The following is a 24,285-nucleotide window of genomic DNA, read 5'->3' on the forward strand; positions in this document are numbered from 1 at the left end:
AGGCTGTTACAAGAATCCTGTTGAGAGAAAATCTTGTTAGTGGAGGTGATAAGAAATCATGGGATTCTGGGTATATTTTGAAGTTTTAGATGAGAGAACTGGTTGATGGTTTGGATTTGGGGGTAAAAAGGAAAAAGGAAGTCAAGTATGCCTCCGAGGCTTTTTTTCCTGCTGTTTTTGGCATGAGCAGTCTCTGGGACTCGAACCAGGTCTCCATCATGGCAGGCGGGAATTCTTCCACTGAGCCACTGTTGCCTCCCTGCCTCCAAGCTTTTGATCAGAGCATCTGGAAGAATATAGTTGGCTTTTATTGAAATGGTGAAGACTGTGGTCAAGTAGGTTTATGGCAGTTGTGTGTATGTGCTCAGTGGATAGAGATAGGGGGAGTTCAGTTTTGGGCATGTTAGATATCACAGTCATCCAAGTGAAGATGACAGGCATGCATTTGGATATATAAGCCTGGAGCTCAGGAGAGAGATGGGGGCTAGAGATATCAGGGCTGAAGATGGCTTTGTGTAGAACTGTGTTTATTTATTTTAGATATTAAAAAAGAAATTGGTTTATTGAGGGCAAGAGGATGCAAACAGTATAAAAGTTAAAAGCTTTTCTGGCATTTAATTGAATGTTCTACTGCTTGTCAAGTGATTTTATTTGTACGTTTTCTAAGTACCCGATCTGTTTTGAAATCCTTATGCAGAGGGAAGCTGTGGGGGCAGATTCCTTAAGCGACTCTTGGGATAATTTTTATAAGGGTGGGGGGAATTAATTCCTCAATTCTGCCTACTTCTTTCCCCTCTGCTTCATGTGTACTACCAAATAGTCATTGCATGCAATAGTGAGCCCGGCAATTAGCGAAAAGAAGCTCTGGAAGCCCACTTTGCCATCTCAACGCTGGTCCAAGCTCCTCATTATTTTGTCCACAGCCAGATGGTCTTTTTGATTTTCCAAAAATCCAGGGAACTCCCCTGCATGAGTACTCTCAGGTCCTCCGTTGTTAAGTAGGCTTTATCCCTGGCAAATCTGTGAAACACAAACATCATAGTTTCCACAGCGTGCTCCATTTGAGATGGCATTTAGGGACATCTGTTGAAACCTTGGCCAGGAGGCATGCAGCGGTAGCAAGGGAGCCGGGATGCAGAGGCAGTCTGTGTAGAACTGTACTTAAAACCATCATTGACGAGAATATGAGAGAGAGAAGGCAATATAGAAGGGAAGAGATACAAGGATCATAGCCTGGACGCTCAAAGATTTCTAGGTGGCGTTGACCTAGAATATGAATCTATCAGGTAAAAACAAATCCAAGAGAATTATGAGTACCAAAAATCAATGAAGAGAGTTTTAAGAAGGTGTGAGTGATGAACTCTTAAATTTGTGTAGGAAGAAAGTTAAATGGGAGGAAGGGTGAGCACTTACCTTTGATTTTAGCAATATGGACATTTTTGATGGCCCTGACAAAAGTTGTTGCTCGGGATTGGCTGATTCAAGAAAGAATTCTGTTTCAGAAAGCTCTCGAAAGAGTGTCCTTATGTATGCATATTTGGTAAACTATCCAGTTGTTTCTTCAGGATACACGCATAAGTTGTCCAAAGAATATATGTATATGTGGTAATGGAGAAAGATTTTGACTAATATACTCCTATCACTTACTACTGGTTCTCTTTGAAGAGTGTAATTAGGGAGAAAATTTTATTTTCTGTTTTATACTTTTCAATATTATTTGGTTATCTTAAGCATTAATTTTTAATTTAGGAATTAGATTAATATATATACACACAAATGGACATTTAATATACATAAATGTCATCATATCACAGGGAAGGGTTTTTTTTTGGGGGGGGAGTAAAATGAACTTTTTTTTTTCTTTTGTCCTGTCCTCCCAGCTCTACTATTAGTCGTTCTCTTCCCCAAGGAATCCATATTAAAAACCTAGTGGGTACCCATCCATATTTGTAATAGAAAAAGTTAGAAACAAATTATACAACAGAGAGGATAATAAATTATGGATATTTATTTATTGGTATGTTATAAAATTATTGAGAGATGATGCAGAAAAATATTTACTGACATGGAAATTTTTTTAGTTATAATAAATTTTTAAAAAGCCAATTATAAAAGAGCTCCTGTTGGAAATTTGTTAAAACATTGGAAGATAAATACCAAAAATTTAAAGTGGCTCTGTTGAAATTCTGGTGGAAGAGAGAGAAATATAGAGAATTATAAAACATGTAGAAAACCAGTGTTAGAGATAGACATGGGTTTTGATGATGGGAAAGAGACTCTGATGGCTTTTTGAGGAAATGTCAGCCTTAGTCTAAGAGAATAAATAGAGATTAACCTTGAATTACTATGGAAAGCCCATTTCAGGCAGACAAGAGGGAGAATTACCTTTTGAATCATTCTATTTTAGATTTAGAAAAAAATTGCTGAATGATGAGTATTATATGCAGAGAAATAATTTGAGTCTCATCAATATTGGAATCGCATATGAATTTATAATACTGTACATAAAATGGAGTCAGAGTTACTGTTCAAAGCTTATATGTTTTGAGATATATATATTTCTTATTAGAGAAATTCTGGGTTTACAGAACAATCATGAATAAAATACAGGATTCCCATATCACTCCAACACCAGCACCATGCATTGGTGTGAAATATTTCCTATAATTTATGATAGCATATTTTTATAATTGCACCATTAATTAAAGTTCATGGTTTAACTTAAGGCTCACTGTTTTTTGTGTGTTATAGTTCCATGGATTCTTTAAAAAAATTTTGTTCTGTTACCATATTCGCAATCTAACATGCCCCCTTTAATCATGTGCTCTTTTTAGTATACTATATAAAATTTTCTCCTTTCATTCTTTATATACAGAATAGAGCTTTCTAAGGAAGTTTCAGATAAATTTCAATAACAATAATTATCATTCATTAAGTTCATACTACATGGAGGCCCTAAGTACTTTATAAATATTAACTAATTTAATCCTCAAAATCAGCCTATGATATACATGAGAATCTAAGACAAAGCAGTAGTATAGCTTGCTCAAGGTCAACGATTAAATAAAAAATGTAGAATTTGAACCAAAGCAGAATTTTACTGCAGATCTCCTGTGTTATGAATCTGAAAGTACTAAAACATTGAGTATCACTCTTTTGTGTGATAATTTAGCCATTAATCTTTTCTGACAATGATAAATGCATAGATAAAGCTTGATTGGTAAAGGAATCTTTTGTTGGGAAAAAAATTGAACGGAAATTTTATTCAAACTAATTTTAAAGTAGTATTTAAGGAACTGAAAGAAGAGCTGTCTCTTAGCACCATGTTCTCAAATCGCCTGTGGGGAAACCTCAGAAAAGAATGTTTTGGGGTAGAGGAGAATGACAAGGGCAGGGGATGGAGAAAGCCTATGGTCAATCTAGCTTCTTTATCAAACAGGAAATGAATTTAGAGAGCTACAGCATATCGGATATTTGCCAAAATATAACCTCAGGAGGCAGCTTGCTAACCCCCACTCCCCCACCCCCCCAAAAGAACAGAGCTTTTCAGGTTATGCTTCCAAGAGCACAGGACCAAAATATCACCACAAGCATGCAGACAATGACAACAGAAGCTAAAACAAAGTATTTCCCTTGAAAACAAAATCCAAATGAATAAAACCACCGTGTATCTATCTACACCCCACACTGCTCCCCAAAGCAATAATGCTGTCTTTATTCCCAAGCAGAATGAATTATGAAGAGAAATGATGTTCTTAAGTTAATCTTGTGGCAAATTGTTGGGAGAACCATTTGGTGTAAATTCTATTTTTCCTACATCAGTGATACAGTTTGAATCCATTTTGAAAGACCTCAGTTTAATAAGGAGAACAATGCCTTGACTATGTAGGTTCACAATCCCTTATCTACAATTTTGAGATCTAAAATTCTCTGTTTTTAGTAAGTTTGGTACCACAATGCATTTGGTTGCAAAACCTGACTTGAACTGATGTTAGACCATATATGTTTGTATTTTTCCCACTTACTGGAATATGCATACACTTTATAACGCAAAAATGTAACATGGTGCTGCTTCTGACCCTTCTGTGGTGTTGTAGCAGGAAAACCAGGAATGGGGCCGCAGGCCTCCAGGAACATTCTGTGAAGTTAGAACAGGCTGAGACTAAGGATCGTAGTTTCGGGAAGCAGGTTTTATTTGCTATGGCCATAGGGCTCAGAGAGTAGCCTCTGAAAGTCTGAGCCCTGAACAAAAGGCAACCTTGGCTTTTATAGACTCTTTGACATGTTAAAGACAAGGTAAACAATTGGCTGATTTAAGCTGAGAATGGCCCAGAGTTGAACCGTTGAGAAGCCCCCACCCCAGAAATGTCTTCTTTTGACTATGTGCATCTTCACCAGTTCCTGAAGGCTAGGGGAGGGGGTTTCTATACCAGGAAATGTGCCTTATCTCCCTTGCCTACAAGGAGAGGGGGTTTGGGGATTTTCCAGAGAGCACAGCTGAACTAGAAAGAGGGGGAAGGCCTGCCTGCTACAGTGTAACATAATAAACAGCGAATGTATCATGTTACTTTTCTAAAGTCCATAACCTTCTGAATTACCAAATACATCTTGCCCCAAGGCTTATCAGTGAAGCACTGTGGATCTATATTGGGAAACTGAATGAACTGTGGACTTTCTATTTCTAATTTAGATTATTTTCATATTATATTCCTGTTTGCCAAAAATTAAAATCTCAGGAAGTAGCCAATATACAATCTTTCTGAATCACTCATATTAACAAAATCAAGATAAAGTGTCAAGTTTTTGAAACATTGTTTCAAAGAAAAAGTGATTTTTCCTTTTTTTAGTGTGTGACGCTCTTTTAAAAAAAGGAGTCAAGTAGAATTAAGGTTGATCTTCAAATATTTAGTGGAATGATGTCAAAACAAATTTCTCAAACGTGGATTTGTTACTACCTGATGAAGTTAAATTGAACTCTTTTTTTTTCTTCTTTTTAAAAAAAAATATGGAACGCTTCACAAATTTGCATGTCATCCTTGCACAGGGGCGGGGCTAATCTTCTCTGTATCGTTCCAATTTTAGTACATGTGCAGCTGAAGCGAGCACTAAATTTAACTCTTAATGAGGGAAGGGTAGGAAGACAAAAGGAGTGTTTCAAAGAATGCTTGAGGGACAGACTTGTGTATAATTGCCCAGGAAAGGATTGCCTAGATAAAATTGCCAATTGCATACAAGTCCTGTTATTTTTAAATAAATTTAGAGAAGCTACGTTTCTTTAGGCTTGTCTTAGTTTTCCAGCACTGATGTGACAAATGACACACAATGGGCTAGCTTAAACAATAAGAATTTATTGTCTCAAAAATTTGGAGGCTAGAAGTCCAAAGTTAAAGTTTTCACAGGACATGCTTTCTCCTGGGGCCTGTGGCATTCTGGTGCTGGCTTGCCATAATCTTTGGGATTCCTCAGTTGACATCTTTGCCTCTGTCACGGAGCTTCTTCTTCTGGCTTCCATTTCTCTTGCTCAGTTGTCTTTGTCTGGTTCTAGATTTCCTCAGGATTTCAGTCATAGGAATTAAGGCCCACACGGATTCAATGTGGCCTCATCTAAATAGGATCTTCAAAGGTCCTATTCACAAATAGGTCCACATCTTAACTAATAATAATTAACATCTTAAAAGTTCCATTTACAAATGGATTCACACCCTCAGGAATATTAAGACTGGATTTTTCCTTTCTGTGGTACTTGATTCAATCCCCAATAGGGCTATACAATTTTATTAAATGTTTGCTCAAGTTATGCTTTCCTTATTATACACTTGTAAGTTTTATATAATTGATCAAATATACAAGAAACCAAAGTTGTATTGCAAGGGTGTGCCAGAAACAAAGTTTTACTTTTATTCCATTGATTTATTAGAAAATGTTCTAACATGACATAAACTGAATTGTTGCTTGAACTAACAATCCAAATTTTGCCTTTAACAAATTTATTTTATTTGTTTAAAATTTCTCCTGTCTAAAGTATAGCAGGTTAATATGAACTATTTCTCCAGAAAAACCCAAACAAACAAGAGGCATTCATTGCATTTTTAAAAAAATTAATAGACTTTGTTTAGAATTACAGAAATAGTGATAAGTATGGTGTTCCCATATACTCCTTTGCTTACTGTTTTCCTTATTAATTTGGATATAAATAAATACACTTATTACAGTTAATCAATCAATATTGATTCATTATTATTAACTAAAATCCATAGTTTATTTATAGTTCCTTAGTTTTACCCTAATTTCTTTTTTTTTTGTTTCAGGATCCCATTCAGGATACCACATTACACATGTATTTGTCATGTCCCCTTATTCCCCTTTTGACTGTAACAGTTTCTCAGGTTTTCCTAATTTTTAATGCCCTTGGCAGTTTTGAGGAGTACCAAAACTGGTGCGCTGTAGGAAGTCCCTTTATTAGAATTTGATATTTTACTCATGATTGTTTTGGGGTTATGGTTCTTTGGGAAGAAGATCTGAGAGGTAAAGTGCCATTTTCATCACCTTGTATCAAGGCTATGTACTATAAATGTGACTTATGTCTGTTAGTGTCCACCCTTTAGGGTGGAATGTCTACATAATGTATTTGGAATTCTTATGCTTGGAAGATTTGTCTCCTCTCCCCCATTTATTCATTCATTTAATTATGTTTTTATATCAGTATAGATTCATGGATACTTATTTTATATTTTGGGTTATAATCCAATATTACTTTATTTCATTGCACAAATACTTCTAGCTTTGATCATTGGGAGCTCTTTCAATTGGTTCTGTGCTAGGATGCTCCTTTGATACACTTCAACAGGCCATTCACAAATATGCCTCAGCCTTCACTTCCTGCTGGCCCTGAGCCTATAGATCAGATACTGGTGAAAGATTAGGGTATTTTTAGGTCTTTTCTGACCATGTGTCCTGTCCTGACCAAGCACATGACTTTCTAAATTTCCCAATATACATGGATACTTTTGAATCCCCTAATTTCCGAAAGAAATCTTTTCCAGGTTTTCTTCCCTTGCTTTATTTAAAAAATAAATGACGTTTTAAATTAAATAACTGAACTCTTTTTCCCCTGTAGCTGTGTGTTTTTCAATCATCTTACAATGTTTTCAAGCAATACCCACTGTTTTTCTGCCCTGAATGGACAGGTAGGTTAGAAACGACAAACATAATTAGTGAATAAAAAGTGCTCAGCTCCCTCTGGAGTTACAGATCATGGTCCCACCCTGGGAATATAGTCTCCTGTCTTCAAGATTGCTTCTGCTTGGAGGGATAATTGCTAGTAAAAATACCACAAAATTTCCCTAAAAGCACAAAGCCATTTAGGGGTGTGTGTGTGTGTGTGTGTGTGTGTGTGTGTGTGTGTGTGCGCGCATGGTCTAGGATTCAAACCCGGGTCTCCCACATGGGAAGCGAGCATTCTACCACCGAACCACCTGTGCACCCCACACAAAGATTTTTAAAGTTTCCTTTTTCTTGATTCATCATTTGCTTGTTACTGTAAATATTTTACTGTCTTCCAGAGTTCTCACAAAGTTAATTCTGACTATTTCTGGTTGTTTTTTACGTCTTTGTGGAGGAACAGGAGTTTGGAGCTGTCTACATTGACATTTTGCCGAGTCTCCATCTCTTTACTTTTACAATGGATTTATTTTAAACAGCATATAGCAGGATCTTTTTTGTGAATCCATGCTAACATTCTGCTTTAATTGGTTAAAATTAAGTGATTTTTGTTAAAATTAAGTTTATATCTTTTGTATCTTTTATATCTACCATGATTCCTATTCATTGCACTTGTTGTTTATCTTGTTTTTAATCTTTCCTTCTTTTTCTACCTTATCTCATTTGAATTGAGCATTTAATATCATTCCATTTTCTCTCTTGTCTTAGCATATCAGTTACACTTAAAAATGTATTGTAGTGGTTGCCCTAGAATTTGCAATATACATCTACAACTAATCTAAGTCCAGTTTTTCAAATAAATGCTACTGCCTCATGAGTAATGAAGGTACCTTATAACATGTATTCCCAATTCCCAATGACCCACAGCTGTCATTCATTTCACTTAACTAAAGCAATGTTACCACTATTACTTTGAACAAAGAGTTACCTATTAGACTACTAGAGCAATTAAGAATAAGAAAAATAAAGATTTTATTTTACCTTCACTATTCCTTCTCATACACTCTTCCTTTCTTTATGTGGATCTGTGTTTCTTATCTATATAATTTTCCTTCTCTCTGAAGAAGTTCTTTTAACGTTTCTTACAGGGATAGTTTATTGGCCATAAATTCCTAGTTTTTATATTTCTAAGAAATCTTTCTACTTTACTTTTTTTTTTTAACTTTTTTTATTGTATGCGTAACATGTATACAAAGCAAAGAAACAAAAAAACAATAGTTTTCAAAGCACTCTTCAAAAAGTGCTTACAGGATAGATCCCAGAGTTTGTTATGGGCTACCATATGATCCTCTCAGATTTTTCCTTCTAGCTGCTCCAGAATATAGGAGGCTAGAGAGCTTAAATACTTTATCATCACTATCAATTTTTTTTCCTCCTTTTTTTGGTGAACAATAACATATATACAAAAAAGTTATTAATTTCCAAGCACAGCACCACAATTAGTTGTAGAACATATCTCAGAGTTTGACATGGGTTACAATTTCACAATTTTAGGTTTTTACTTCCAGCTGCTCTCAAATACTGGGGACTGAAAGAAATATCAATTTAATGATTCAGCATTCATATTCATTTTTTAAGTCCTATCTTCTATGTATAATTCGATCATCACCTTTGATCTTTTCATACTCTCATTGGGGTTGTTTGGGCTATGGCAATTCTAAACTGTTGATATTGGAAGGGTCTGTCACTAATATGGGGTAGGGAGATGGAACTATTTCATGTTCTGGAGAGGCTGGGCTAGGTTTCAGGACTTATCTGGACCAGGAATCCATCTGGAGGTTATAGGTTTCTGGCAAGTTACTCTAGTGCCTGGAACCCTTGTGGAATCGTATAAATTGCCTTAGGTGTTCTTTAGGATTGGCTGGAATGGTCCTGGTTGGGGGTTGGCAGGTTATAATAGGTAGCAAGGTCTACCTGAAGCTTGCTTAAGAGCAACCTCCAAAGTAGCTCTTGACTCTATTTGAGATATTTTATTAATTACACTTCTTTCCCCAACTTCTTTTTTGCCACTGATACTTTATTAATTACACTTCTTTTCACCCCTTTGGTCAGAATGGAATTGTTGATCCCACAGTGCCAGGTCTGGATTCATTCCTGGGAGTTCTTGCCCACGTCGCCAGGGAGACTTTCACCCTGGATGTCATGTCCCATGTAGGGGGGAAGGCAATGATTTCATTTGCAGAGTTGGGCTTAGAGAGACTGAGGCCACATCTGAGCAACAACAGAGGTCCTCCAGAAGTAAATCTTAGGCATGCCTATAGGTAGTCTAAGCTTCTGTGCTACCTATGTAAACTTCACAAGTGTACGCCTCATGATCGAGGGCATGGCCTATTGATTTGGGTGTCTCTAAAGTTTGCCACAGTATCAGGGGATTCCTTGATGTTAAGGTTTAATAGTTCCATAATCTTTCTGCACTCCCTCAGGGGACTTTGCCAATACTTCTTGATTATCTGCTTAATATACTCTAGGATGTTTCCAGGCATTACAATAATCTATACAGGATTAAAGGACCTCTTTCTCAGTCTATACTCTCTGTGTTTCAGTTGTTCAAATGAGCTATACAGATAGCTTGAATTAGATTATACACTGCAGAAATTTCAGTTCCAGATAAAATAAACCTTTCTTCTATTGGTCTCAAAGAGTATGTGTGGTTTTAAAATATAGACACTGTCTTCCTTACCCCTGTGTTCTGAATTACTGTAATCCCAAACTGTTCAGCTTTATTCTTATCTCTAAATATCAGGTTATATATATAAAACAGCCTCTCAAAATCCAGAAATAATAATCCCCCCTCTGGACTTACTGTGTTTGCTCTAAAAGCTTACAGTCTAGGCCCCTATTTTCTTAAATGCATTTTCTAAAGGTAACCGTATCATTGTTGTTTTTTTGTTTCTGGTTTATTTTGTCTCACTAAATGTTACACATGTTCATTCACATCGTTGCATGGCTCACGACATTGTTCCTTTTTTGTAGCAACACAGCCTTCGTTCATAAGTATGCACCATTGTTCGCCAATCTACTTCTCCATCAGTGCATCCTTCAACCACCTGCATTGATCGGGCATCATGTAGAGGGCCCAAAGTCCACAGTCCATCAACATTCTCAGTTTTAGATAATTTCATTATTCCCAAGAGACATAAAACCAATAGACACCCTCACCAAATAGGAAATTTAAACCTCCTCCTCGCTCTTGTCCCTCACCCCATTATTTACCAAACCTCCTCTTAGCTCTTGTCCCTCACCCCATTATTTACCTCTGCTGTTGCTGTGGTAGTGCTGATGGTTTCCTTTTGAACATAGCTCATAGCATGCAATAGCAGTTTTCCACCTGTACCCTGGACTTAGACACTCTTTATATAAGAATCATATCTTTGAGTAATTCTTGTGAGAGCTAATTCATATTTCTAGTGTGAGTTAGTGGGACATGTAGGTCTGTACAACCCCTTTGAATCTTGTTTCTCTTCAATATGGTAATATTACTTCTAGACCCACTAAAGAATCACCTTCACTCCTATCTAGTCCCTTACATTGGAGTTCAACCTCATTAGCTAATGGTTAACCCATCTCTAGCTTCTACGTATCTCTAATTCCCCTGTATTCTGTATAATAAGTCCTTGATTATACCTTTATGCTGTTCATAAAAGTGGAATCATATGGTACCTGTACTTTTCTGTCTGGCTAATTTTGCTTAGCATAATGTCCTCAAGGCTCATCCATCTTGTCATGTGCTTCAGGACATCATTTTGTCTTACTGCTGCATAATATTCCATCATATGTACATACCACATTTTGTTGATCCACTCGTATGTTGATGGGCATTTGGTTTGTTTCCATATTTTGGCAATAGTGAATAATGCTGCTATGAACATTGGTGTGCAAATGTCTGTTTGTGTCATTGTTTTCAGCTCTTCTGGGTATATACCAAGTAGTGCTATTGCTGGGTCATAGGGGAGCTCGATATTTAGTCTCCTAAGGAACCGCCAAACAGTCTTCCATAATGGCTGCACCATTGTACATTTCCACCAGCAGTGCATGAGTGTTCCGGTTTCTCCACGTCCTCTCCAACATTTATAGTTTCCTGTTTGTTTAATAGCAGCCATTCTTATAGATGTGAGGTGGTATCTCATTGTAGTTTTGATCTGCATTTCCCTTATAGCAAGTGAAAATGAGCATCTCTTCACATGCCTTTGAACCTTCTGTATTTGCTCTTCAGAAAAATGTTTATTCATATCTTTAGCCCATTTTACAACTGGGTTGTCTGTTCTTTTGTTGTTGAGTCATATAATTTCTTTGTATATACAGGAAGTCAAACCTTTGTCTGATATGTGTCTACTTCATTTTTGAATGATATTTTTGTTGGAGGTAGAATTATAGATGGGTAGGCTTTTTCTTTCAATACCTTAAATATTTTATTCTACTTTCTTCTTGTTTGCATGGATTCTGATAGAAGTCTGATGTAATTATTATCCTTGTTCCTCTAGATATAGTGTCTTTTCTCTCTGACTTCTTTAACTCCACTATGGTAACCACCTCTCTTTGGAAAGGCTGGTCAAAAGAGAACTTGATTATGTACAGCCATTGCAGTACATTGAGCTCCGTAAAGACAATGCAGGGGCAAATGAGAGCTGAACAGGCACTGGGTGACTCTATTCCTTGTGGATAAAAAATAATTAGACATGGGGAAAGGAGACCCTCGAGGCTGAGTGGCAAAATGTCATCATATGCATCCTTCATGCAAACTTACTGAGAGGAGCAAAAGAATAAGCACCTGGATGCTTCAGTCAACTTTTCAGAGTTTCCTAAGCAGTGCTCAGAGAGAAAGGAAAATTTGAAGACATGGCCAAGGTAGACAAAGCCCATTATGAGAAAGAAATGAAAACCTATGACTGTCCCAAGGGGACACAAAAAGAAAGTTCAAGGATTCCAATGTACCCAAGAGGCCTCCTTAGGCCTCTTTCTTGTATTCTTCTGAATATTGCCCAAAAATCAAAGGTGAATATCCTGACCTATCCATTGGCAGTACTGCAAAGAAACTTGGAGAGATATGGACTAACACTGCTGCAAATGACAAGCAACCTTATGAAAAGAAGGCTGCTATGCTGAAGAAGAAATACAAAAAGGATATTGCTGCATGTTGGGCTAAAGAAAAGCCTGATAAGGCAAAAAAGGGAGTTATCAAGTATGAAAAAGCAAGAAAAAGAAGGAGGAGGAATGTATTGGTTTGAGGCTGTTGTGTACCCCAGAAAAGTCATGTTCTTTTTTCTCATCCGATCTTGTGGGGCCAGATCTATTGTTTAGGGTAGGACCTTTTGATTAGAGATTTCCATGAAGCTGTGTCTCCATCCATTCAAGTTGGGTCTCAGTCCACTTACTGAAGTCCTTTAAGAGGGAACCATTTTTGGAAAAAGCTCAGAGCCAACACAGACAAAGACATTTGGAGATGCAGAAAGAAAATGCACCTGGGGAAGCTATTTGAAACCAGAAGCCAAAGGATCAACAGATGTGCCTTCCCAGCTGACAGAGCTATTCCTGAGGCCATTAATTTTTCTTGAATCAAGGTATCTTTTTCTGGATGCCTTAGTTTGGACATTTTTATGGGCTTAGAACTGTAAACTTATAACTTAAGGAATCCCCTTTATAAAAATCCAATCCATTTCTGGTATATTGCATTCTGGCAGCATTAGCAAACTAAGACAGAGGAGGAAGACAAAGAAGAGGAGGAAGATAAAGATGATGAAGATGAAAAAGGAGATGATGATGGATAAGCTGGTTCCAGTGCAGTCTTTTTTTTCTTGTCTAGAAGGCATTAAACTCCCTGTACACAACTAACTCTTAAGAAAAAAAAATAGAAATGTAAGTCTACATACAATTTATTTTTGAACTGTACATTGTCTGTTTTTGTACAGTTACATTACTGAATGTGTCTTTAGATAGCCCTGTCTTGGTGGTGTTTTTAATAGTCACTAACTTTGCCTGGTACAGTATGGGTGTTGTAAACTGGCATGGAAACTTAAAGCAGGTTCTTGTTGGTGCAAGCACAAATTAATTATATGTAGGGATCGTAGTTTTTCGTCTTCAATTGTCTCTGATGCAGCTTATCTAAAATAATTGTCTTTCTGTTAATTGAATACCACTCTGTTATTGAAAAAAAAATTGTAGCTGTTTTGTTGACATTCTGAATGGTTTTAAGTAAATACAGTTTTTTAAATCCTTTTCATAGGCCTGAAATTTTTCTTCTTGAAGGGAAGCTCGTTTTTTGCTTTTGCCCATTTTGAGTCACATGACAGTATGACTGTTCATCTTTTCATATAGTTCACTGATAAAAAGCTTTATCTGAAGAATTGTGCCAGGGTTAATAAAATTGGGTTGCAACAGTTTTCATTCATAAGTGAAACTCAAAAATCTAGATTAGTTGATATTAAACTTTGCATAGCTCAGCTACCACATTTACAAAATAAAAGATAACCATTCCCTTCACAGGATGGGGTTATTAGTGCCAAACATTCCGTTAATCTGTTTTTGAAGGACTAATAGAAAGGTATATTATAATCTTTGCATAAAGACTCTACAGTCTCTAAATCCATTACCATGTAAAAGCAGTTATATTTGTAGTTCCCATGTTAAAAAAGACCTGAGAATGCATCCCCAAAAGTGTGAGCTTAAAATATAAGACTGCCATATCACATTTTGTTGACATTAGTCACACCAAGGGCTCTTTGAGAGTGCTGGCTATAAATGTCTTTTCCAGTTTATCTAAATATGGGTTACTTAGGAACTTGAGATTCTCCACTGTAATTAAGTATTTTTAATTAATTGGGATAGCTTTTGAAACGATGGTGCTGCATTTAAAGTAGGGAATATTTTCATATATTGTGGCTTGTCTGTTTATGAGTGAAATACACACAAGGAAAGAAAACACTTGAACTTTGCATCTCAGTACCAGTTATCCAATTTATTTGAATTTGGCTTTTCTTTATATAATCCAAACTCATTCACTAGGATCATTTTTAACTTCTTAGCAGCCGAGGGAACAATTTGGCAACTTTGTGGTTTTTAAAATTATTGTTCTTTTAAAGTGCCATTGTGTTAAAATTGTGTTCTTGTAATCATAAGTGATGGAGTACTGTTTTGTTATATTATTTTGACTTTTGTACCCCATTTGTATTTATTTATGCATGATTTCAGGAGAAATTCTGAACACCTGAGTCTCGGAAACTACTAATAAACTAAATAATTGCAAAAAATGGATGCAGAATGAAGAAGGATTGAAAAAGGTAAGTGAAATCTTCTTTCTCTCAAGTTATGTAGAGGTAGACTTTGCTAATGGTTAAGAAGTTATGCAATGCTGAAGCAAATAAAATTTGTTTTAAACTGAAGAGAACATTCCTATTAGAAATTTATCTTTTTAGTATTGTGTAAACCAAGGCCCTGCAAACTGTAGGCCAAATCCGATTTGCAGCCTGTTTTTGTAAATAAAGTTTTACTGAAACACAGCCATGCCCATGCATTTACATATTGCCTATGGCTCCTTTTGAGATCTGAAGGTACAGGTGAATAGTTAGAGCAGAAAACATATGGCCTCCAAAGCAAAAAAATTTACTATCTGTCCCTTTACAGTAAAAGTTCGTACTATCCTGGTTTAAATGATAAAACATACTTTTTAAAGCATTAGATTAAGTGCACAGTATATCCCATGTAACCTTTACTAAATGATTCTTTTGAATTTTTAAAGACATTTTTATAATGATTATCAAAGTTTTAGTTATCTTTTATTTTCATTTTTCTCTTACCAAGCATGATTGCTTTTAAAAATATACTTATTTCTCTTTCTATCCTTTTCTATTTGAAATTTCATGTCTTAACACTTTATTTTCTATAACTTTGGACGAGTCAAATGAAATGTTGAAGTTCAATGTCATGTCCATGCTGCTACTTTAATTTTCACTGCCAATAAAATGCATTTTGTGTTATAACTTTCCCCATAAGAACCGAGTGTTAAAATAGCAGATAAAAGGCACCTAATACCAGCTTTATATAACAGAATCTGGAAGTATTCTGCTGAATTCTGGAGGTGAATGGGTGTTCTAGGTAATAGAGCAACATTTCAGAAAATTTTATTTTATTTTTTTCCTTTGAAAATAAATACCCATTTCATGAGTATAAATGACACTATAAGGTTATTTTGAAAAATATTTTATTTAAAATTCTAGGTGATTTTCCCACTTATCCATTTATTTTATTTGTTTTCATTTAATCTAATGCCTGGTAATTTAAAATTAAGGACATTAATAGAACTATGTCCTAGGATATAATTGAGTTGTGTTACAACAGCCTTTTCAAAAAATTAAATTTCCTATTAAGTGAGAGTAAGTTGGAACAACCGAATACTTAAGTGCTCTTGATTAATATTTAAGAATCTCTATGACTACATTTGCATACATGGGTATTATGAAAACATTATATGAAATCAGCTCCAATTTGAAATAAAGATTTGGTGAAGGGCATTTATATTTTTCTATTTTCACCTTATAACAGAAATGTAGTTTTTCAATCAAATGTGAAGTACAGATTATTAGAAACATAGGATAAAATTTAAACCTACTCATTATTTTGCATATCCTGAATCTAATTTGGTATAATTATAATTTTCATGTATTATAAATAATAAGCATGTGATCTGTTCAACTATTTTAGTGGAAGGAATATAATTTAATAATTATAGAAATTAATAAAACATGATTTCTGCCTTCAAGGAGTTTATAATCTCATGAAAAATTTAAGTATATATAAAAGAAACCATTCATTCTTTCAACAAATCCTCATTCTGATCTTTCTGTATGCCTCACTGTCTATATGCTAGGCCTGTAGGACCCAATAGTGCACGGCAGTATCTTGCTGTCATGGGATGTATAGCAAAAGCTGAGTGAAAAGAGCCCTAAGAGAAGTAACAAAAAAAATCTGAGAGATTAGAGTTAGAAAAAATAAATTTGGGCTGATAGGAGCAGGGATTGGGGTAGAACACTTAATGGATGATAAAGCAATGAATTACACCCCAAAGGCTAATAGAAATTAAGATGCAGGCATTCCAGAAAGTGAAAGGAGAATGAACAAGGATGCAGAGCTGAGAAAGTTGTATATAGAATGTTTAAAGAAAAGCAGTTATAGTATAATCACTTTGGAAATCTGCTTGTCAGTTTCTAATAAAGTTAAACAAATACCTCACCCATCACCCACTAATTCCACTCCTAGGAACATATCCAAAAAAATGCATTTGTTCATTAAAAAGACTCACAAGATTATTCACATTAGCTTTATTCATAATAGCCCAAACCTGGAAACAACCCAACAATCTATCAAAGAGCAGAATAGATCAACAATTTGTGTTATAGTTATACAATAGAGCACTATTCTGCAATACAAAGGAATGAGCTACTGATATATGCAGCAACATGATGAATCTCATAAACATGATGTTGTGCTAAATAATAATGTAGGAATCAGAAGATTCCATTTATATGAAATTCTAGAACAGACAAAACTAATCTATGGTGATAAATATCAGAACAGTTGCTGACTTGGGTCTGGGGGGTAAATTGACCAGAAAGGGGGCATGAGGGAACTTTTTAGGGTGATGGGAATGTTCTATATATTTATCTGGATAGTGGTTATATGGGTATTTTAGTTTGCTAAAGCTGACTAAATGCAATATACTAGAAATGGATTGGCTTTTACAATGAGGATTTATTAATTTACAAGTTTATAATTCGAGGTCATGAAAATGTCCAAATCAAGGCATCATCAAAATGATATCTTCTTCCTGAAGGAAGGCTGCTAGTGATATGGGACTCCTCTGCCACATGGGAAGGTACCTGGTGTGTCTACTGCTCTCTCCTTTCTCTCCCAGGTTTCACTGCTTCTAGCTTCTGGCTTCAATGGCTTCCTCTCTGACTTTTTATGTGTTTCTCTCTTTTAGCTGCTGTGTGGCTTTTTCCTATATCTTCTTTTTATCCTCTTATAAATGACTCTAGCAAGGATTAAGACCTACCTTTAATGAGGTGAGCCAAATCTCAAGTGAAATAACCTAATCAAAGTTCCCACCTACAATAGGTCTACATCCACAGGAGTGGATTAAAAGAACATGACCTTTCCCGGGGTCATATAGCCTCAGATCATCACACTGGGTGTGCCCATTTGCCAAAATTCATCTATGCATTTTATAATATGTAAGTTTTGTCTCAACAAAATACTGTTAGGGTAAAAAAAAAGGAAGTGGTTCATTTTGGCTAGAATATTGGACACATGGTACCAGGAGATTCAATATAACAACAAAAATTTTAATAAACGTTAAAGCAGTTACTTTTTCCTTCTGGTTTTTGTTTTTGTGAAGTAAAGTAGGAGTTAAGATCGTTGTTGAAAGGAGTAAGGCTTGAGGTATTAAAGAAAGGGTTAAATTTGGAAGAGCAGAATATGGAAGGAAATTATGATAAATTGATAAAATCCACTCTTTATTTTATTTCTTATGAGGTTTCAATTGCCTTCATGTCAATTTAAACAATCTGTGTAGACTGATATGTTCAGTTGGTTAGATCTCGGGGAAAATGTGCTCAGTTTCTGCAAAGACTTAAAGAAAAACAAATTAGCAGATAAATTACACACCATTTGCAAAAAAGTTCTTGTGTATGCTCCCAGTGTTCTCCCTAGATGGAATCAAGTTTCATTGCTTAGGAGACATCTGGAAGCAGCCTTTGGCATTGCATAGATCAGCTTTAGTAAGTTCTCAACTTCCTTATCCATAAAATGCACATATCCAATAGTTACCTCACATTTCACATCTAGAAATGATGTATGTAAAGTGACTACCAGATTACCTGGAACAATGTTGGAACACAACAAATATCAACTATATTCATTAATATTGGAGAGTTGAAGTATTTTTATAACAATAAAGCTTAAATATTATGCTTACATTCTACAGTCCTTCAGTTTGATTTGTCTTCAGAGATTAGAAAAGATTATTTTACTTTAGCCAGAGCATTATTTACATATTCTAGAGCAGAGGTCAACAAATTTTCTTGTAAAAGAACAGAGAGCAAATGTTTTAGGCTTTGAGGACCATACGGTCTCTGTCGCATCCACTCAAACTCTGCCATTGAAGCAGGAAAGCAGCCAAAGTCAGTATATAAAAGAGTGACTATGTTCCAATAAAACTACATTTTCAAAAACAGTCACCAGGTCAGATTTGGCCCACAGTCTGTGTTTTGCTGACCCCTTCTAGATACAGTCAGTTTCAATATTACATGATACTTGTTACCTGTTCGTTATTTACTTACCTCATTATGATTCCTTCTAATGACTTTATTTCATAGATGTTTGCCTGTAATTTCCAGAGGTCTTTCCAACACAGAATTTTTATTGTTTTGAAAATGTTTACCCAAATTTCTCTCATGGATAATTTACCTAATTAACTTGAAATAATAATATAACAGAAAAAGTTCAATAATGATATGAATAGAGATCAGCCCCTCCTATCCCAACCGAAAAAATATATTTTGTGTATATCTATGTAAAATATTGTTTAAGATTATACAGCATATAAACTTCTAGGATTTTCCTCTTTGAGAGCCATTTTAAGGGAAATTACCTTTTTGGTGTACTTTGGATTTCTAATTGTATTTGGGTTCATCTGAGCCCTGAAAATGGAAGAAGATTGGTGCCAGGCTAGTGGAGGATAGATGATACACAGACACCCCTGAATAGTCCTGCCTGGCACCCCACGCTTCTTGAATTTGAGAAATTCTGACTGATACTCAATAGGGAGTATAAACTCAACACTTGTGCATTTTAGGTTAGGCCATCACCAAGAGATGCTCACATTTAAGTGATAAGGGAGAAGAATGACACACATATACATACATGTCTTTCTTAGGCCATTTCCCATCAGTGATTCTATTATCAGTTTATCCCCCAGATAGTATTCTGTATAAAGAAATGCCCTTCATTTGGTTCCTTTTTTCACAGGTTATTGGAAGAAAACCTAGGATGCCTATCTTTGGGGTTGGACTGCAAATTGTCGCTGACAGTTTTTTCATTCATAACTGTAAAACCTGCCACTTGTTCCTTTCTATTCCTTCAAAAAGATTGCCCAAGATGGTGGTATGAAACCAAACCCCAACGATAGAGGAATTCCTGGGTTTTTCAGGTTCATTTAGCTGAAATGTCATTTGTGTTCTTTAACATAAATTTTGTCCTTTGAACATGTATATATATATATATATATATATATTTTTTTTTTTTTTGGTATGCTGTGTGGTGGGGTCACATTTTATTCTTTTTTCATGTGAGTATCCTGTTATTGCAGAATTATTTGATGAATTTTTGCTTATTTGGTTTTTTGTTTGATTGCTTGTTTTTGTTTTTTGGGGAAGTGCATGGGCCGGGAATTGAACCCAGGTCTCCTGCATGGCAAGCGAGAATTCTACCACTGAACTATCCTTGCACCACCCTTGAACATATTTTTGATCTGTATTGTCATTGTAACTAGTATAGGGCTAAGCACATAGTAGATTTTCAATAAATATGCATTAACACCCCAGCCATTTTATCTATAGCACTAATATTTGTATCAAGCATACATGCCAATGATTTTTACTCATTGGACTATCACTGTTAGAGTGGTATGTCAGGGAGAAATACAAAGTACAGTACAGCAAATGCTCCTATGCTTTTGTGTTCAAAGATCATCTATGTAAACAATGATCAGAATCTACCACAAACAGTGTAACAGTCACAAAAACAATTTCAGTGTGCCTTAAGCTATCAAGAAGAATAGAGTTCATCTTGCATCTAATAAGAGCAATTTCATCATTCAAAATGCAGAGCTGCAATAAAGAGGACTAAAACCAAAGATATTTGACTAATGCTTTGATATAAAAATAGAGGGAGGTTTCTGGATTCATCCCACGGGGACCTCATGGGATGAGGTTTCACAAAAGTTTTATGAAATACAAACACACTTGGGCAACCTCTTTCTTGCTCTGGAATTTAATGTGTAGAAGACAGCTTTAGATGAGAATTGAAGGGTACTGGTAGAAAGTCATCTCTGGTATAAATAACATCTCCATTTGCTAATAAACATTTACTGTAATGGGACAAAAATATAGAAAGCCTGTTTAGAAAATATGTGGTTGACATCCAGCTGAGAGGAAGGGGCAGGAGACAGAATATTGATGAATAAGGAATTAAAAAGATCGCAATAACCTATTAGGATGGTCTAAAAACCAACAAAGATTTTTTAAAAATTAAAGTTGAAGAAAATTTGTTTTGACAGTGTGTTAAATGAAATATTTTTGGGATTTAGTTGACTGTAAATTCATTAGGAACATGTTATAGGAACTGTGCTCAAATTAATATATATACATATATATTAGTAAATAAACAGCAAAGCAGAGAAATCCATGCAGGTAATAGACTTCCTGTTCTGGGTGCCAGGAGGCCCACATCCATGGTATTGTGTCTGTGTCAGTGTCAATGTGCTCTGCTTTCAGAGGGACATTTATACACCAAGAAGACATGTGTCCACTAAACCCTAGTTGGTAAGGGAATCTATTCTGGCTATAGTTTAAGCCACTGTCATCTCTTGCTTGGATTATACCGTGGTCTCCTTCTCTCCTTGTTTAGAGTTTTGTCTTCTCCAATCTTCTCTGTGGCCAGAGTGAATTTTCTGAAGTGGTAATCTTATCATTTACTTCACCGGCTCCCCATTGCTCATAATGCAAGGTCTAAACACTGTGCTGATCTGTCAGTAGATGAAGCACTCAAGTTCTGTTCTTCCATGTGTTAACGTGTGTGTGTAGGGGGAGCGATCAATAGATAAAATGAACAAATAATAAGAGGAGCTCATGTGGCAGTAAGTGCTACAAAGATGATGAATCTGTAATGGGATAGCGATTAGAGCCTGGGAGCCCACTCTGAGGAGGGGAGCGTTGGACTGAGGGGTGAATGGTGAGGAGTTAGCCGTGAGAAGATCTTCCAGGCGCAGGAAGCAGCATGTGCACAGGCCCTGCGTAGGCAATGGTCCTGGTAGGGTTAAAGCACAGAGAGAGGCCTGTATTTCTTGACAATGCAGACAAGGCTGGTATGACCAGTGTCTTGAATAGCGCCTATGAAAGAGGTAAAGGCAACTAGAATTTACTGAGCCTTTCTATTTTTATTTCTTTGAATTTTGAAGACTTTTGAAATTATCCTTTTTTATCAGATGAAAACCAAAGAAAAGAAGATCCCAGAAGTGAAGTAACCTGCTCTGACTCTTATAGCTCGTAGCAGTAAAACTGGGATAGGAACTCAATTATGTCTGATTCTAGCCACACCTGCCTTCTTTATGCAATTTCCTTGCTAAAAGAATTCAAGGTGTTTATCACTGATGAAGAGTTTATCAGCAACTCTTCATTTGTCCTTTATTTGCGTAGTAGTTATATCCTTTTATACCTGCAATATAATTCTGCTTTAGAAAGTAAACCACCAAGAGTCACGATCATGACACTCTTAGAATCCCCACTGTACTTAACCATGTTTAAATATAAACCCATCAGGATTGAGTTTCAGTGATAACTAAAGGAGTTAAGGAGTCTCTTAACAGAAACTCCCTTATGCGAAGGGAGCAATTTAGGGCCTGTGAGATAGTCTCACATATAATGATTCATTTTATGTAATCCTGGAGTTTATATTCTGGTCTCCCTTGTTGCCACCAAAGGGGCTTAAGCATATATGTCAAACAGAGCAGAAGTTCTACATTTTAAAGACGTTTTTATGTTCCTTAATAGAATGACCCTATTTACATTTTTTTGAAGTTTCTTTCTTTTTTTTTTTTTTTTTGGCATGGGCAGGCACCGGGAATCGAACCCCAGTCTCCAGCATGGCAGGCGAGAACTCTACCTGCTGAGCCACTGTGGCCTGCCCCCTATTTACATTTTTATAATAAAAAAATAAGGCATGAAATAAACTGAGTTATGGTGGTTCAGCAGGAAAATATACAGATATTTTGGTTCTGCCAAAATCATGACAAAGAGTGTGAGGAAGACTACCGTGCATGATAAGCTGTCTAGAATGCTATTGCCTCGTGGAGAGGAAAGAATTAAAAAGCCATTTCTTGCATGGGTACTGAGTGAAAACTTCAGTTAGAGTCTCCCATATTTCTCTTTTCTAAAGAAAATCCTCTTTTTCACTTTCTACTGTATTTCAAATTTGTTGATATTCAAGAAATCCCATAAAGATCATCATTAACAGATATACTCTCCTCTTTAGTAGCTGGACCTGCCCTTTGCTCTTACGTGATATCATCAGGAAGAGACACTGTACTGTGTACTGTGTAGCAGGAGTAATTTAGAGTTGTTTAATTATGTATGATCAGTTCCTGCTTGAGCTAAGGCAGCCTGGCTTTGTGTAGAAATGTTGAGGTGGACTGTGGAAAAGGAAAGTGGAATTTTTGAGTGGGAAAATTAGCTGTTCAGTGAGGAAATAAACTTTGTGCACTTCAAGTTTGGTGGCTAGTTTGTGGACAACTTATAGGAACATAAAATTAAAGGAATCACAGTAAAAGCACTGTAGGAAGAATACAAAGACAGAAAGCAGTAAAGAGGATACAAGGACTACATGGCAGAACAGTAAGATAGGAAATAGTGCAGGCAGCATGGATATGTAAACAGGATGGGAGGGATAAAATATGTGAACCAAATGCAAGAAGCCAACCCAGAGGGAAAAATAGTTATGGAAATAGGCTAGAATTCACAGAGGAAGACTGAGAACAAAGCCGAGGGCAGTGGAAAGGAAAGGCTGGGAGACAGATTGAAGTCATGTCAAGAGATAGGAAGTAATAGAAGCACTAGATCAAAGCAGCCGCCATGATGGAAAATAAAAGAGAAGCTAGGTGTGACACCAATCTCAGATTTCTTTTCTCTGAACTTGTTTTGCTCTTGGTAACAGATCTAGCAGCAGAAGCAAAACAATCCAATGCTTCTTTGTAAAAACGTGATTCGAAAGGGCAAGACTTGAAAAATGAATGGAAGATTGGTTGTCTCAAAATAGGTCACTGTGTGTGGTCACTTTAGCAATAGCTAAAGTGAATATTGTGTCTATTTCTTACCTTTAGTCAGGCCTTTTGCATTTTGTCAGATGGTCCATCTTCAGGCTGCAAAGTGCAGTAGAGAACAAATTGACTTTTGATTTGAGTGCTTATAGCTTTTATTATTTAAAGTATCAAAGCAATATTAGTTAGTCTGATTGATTGACTGAATATTCAGAGAGTTGGGGAAGGGGATGAGGTGGGAAGTTGTTTCTGCTTTAGAGCTGATTGCTCTTAAATAGTTATTTCATTTCTCAACTTTCTTCCTCAACCCTTTTTAAATTCTCTGTGGTAATAACCACAAAACATGCAATCTGTTGGTATATCTCATTTCATAACATTACAGACTTTCAGTGCTCCTTTAGCCTCATAGATAAATCATTTATGCTTTTGTATGACATTTACTGTTTTCAAATTCATCACAAGTTGCTGCATGACAACATAATTGACAAGCCTACATTACACTGGTAAATAACTGCGATAGATACTAGCATCCTCTGCTCTGCTGTTCTCATGCCTGCCTGTTGAAAATCACTCTGCTGCTTTGACAAGGAGGTTACACAAACAACTATCGTCATCACCATGGTTCATATCCAGGAACAAACGTAGGGAGATTCTGATGTTTGTTCTTGAGTCTGATGAAAGTAACTTGGCACCTTACTTAACAAGGGAAGAATGATTGGGTGGGACAGATGGGGTTTTAGTTCAGCAAGAATGGGTATCATGCTGCTTTGTGTGGTTTTGGATTCATATGTTTGCCGTGTCCAGGTGTACTTTCCTCTTGTTTCTCACATTTCCTTATACATGCTATTACACACAGAGGTAGGCCATTCCCTGCCCACCCACTCTGGGACTGCAATCTCTATTTCCATGAGTCATGGATTAAAGGACATTGTAGAGGTGGGAGGACAGTAAAAAGATTTTTTTCCTCCAACCATCTATAACCT

At 36.1% G+C, this 24,285-nt stretch overlaps 1 non-coding gene and 2 pseudogenes across 1 annotated transcript; 1 reads left to right on the plus strand and 2 right to left on the minus strand.

The window, feature by feature from the left end:
- Nucleotides 1-780: 780 nt before the first annotated feature.
- LOC143678943 (protein S100-A10 pseudogene) lies at nt 781-1,073 on the minus strand (annotated as a pseudogene).
- A 3,926-nt stretch (nt 1,074-4,999) lies between these two features.
- On the minus strand, nt 5,000-5,106 carry LOC143681812 (U6 spliceosomal RNA). Its single transcript, XR_013174870.1, has one exon. It is a non-coding gene; the product is annotated as a U6 spliceosomal RNA (small nuclear RNA).
- Nucleotides 5,107-7,179: 2,073 nt separating this feature from the next.
- On the plus strand, nt 7,180-12,986 carry LOC143680236 (high mobility group protein B1 pseudogene; annotated as a pseudogene).
- Nucleotides 12,987-24,285: the final 11,299 nt, after the last annotated feature.

Source organism: Tamandua tetradactyla, chromosome 4 (genome assembly GCF_023851605.1).
Source record: "Tamandua tetradactyla isolate mTamTet1 chromosome 4, mTamTet1.pri, whole genome shotgun sequence".
In the NCBI taxonomy this organism is placed as follows: domain Eukaryota; kingdom Metazoa; phylum Chordata; class Mammalia; order Pilosa; family Myrmecophagidae; genus Tamandua; species Tamandua tetradactyla.